An 846-nucleotide genomic window follows, 5' to 3' on the forward strand; every position below is an offset into this window, starting at 1 on the left:
GTGGGGGGGGGGTGGGGGATGCGACGGTGGAGTGAGGTTCTCGCCTTCTGCCCTGGATGACCCACAGCTTGTTTTGGGGTAGAAAATCGCTGTTTGGGTGGTAGGTATCGATCTGGCTGTTTGCTCAGCATGGGGACCGAGAGGTGGTCACCTTGCTGTGCCCACAAGTTTCTAAGTGAAAGGGGAACATGCTGGACAGAAGAAGAAAGGATGAGTTACATGGGGACTCACCAAATCCGTACCCAAGCTGGGGGAAGGGGCACTCTGTGCACTCGTGCTGCTCTTACGTCAGCCTCTGGCAGCGGGGACGTATGGAAATGCATTTGTAGAATAAATGTTTTGTCTTTGGAAGGGGCCAGCTTTCACCAGCCTGTGGTTATTTTCAGAGGCATGTCCTGGGAAGAGTCCCTCACAGCCTGGAGCACCAGGGTGAACACACTGCCCCACCACCTTGTGCTCGGCTCAGCTGAGGAACAAGATGGAAGGATGGAGGCCTTGGGGGGAACGTGCTGCTGGGCAGCTCCGTGTTGGCTCCTGGAAGCCGTGCCCCAGCTGGGTTCAAGGAGGGCTTGAAAGGGGGAAGCCAGAAGAGTCCAGGATGGCTCCTCCATGAGCATCAATGCTGGGGACACGTGTCACACTGTGCCCCAGGAGGAAACGGGAACATCAGAAAAGATCTCAAGGACAGACCTGCACCTGAAGTTCATGTGAGAATGGCTCCAGAAAGAGTGAACTCAATCTGCCACCGTGACACTGACTTGGTCACCTGCATCTCTGGTGGCCTCTGGAAGCCAACTGTGAGATATCATGGACCTGTTGGAGCAGGGCCAGAGGAGCCACAGAGAT

The sequence above is a fragment of the Pterocles gutturalis genome, unplaced genomic scaffold, assembly GCF_000699245.1.
Source record: "Pterocles gutturalis isolate BGI_N339 unplaced genomic scaffold, ASM69924v1 scaffold27022, whole genome shotgun sequence".
Taxonomy (NCBI): Eukaryota; Metazoa; Chordata; class Aves; order Pterocliformes; family Pteroclidae; genus Pterocles; species Pterocles gutturalis.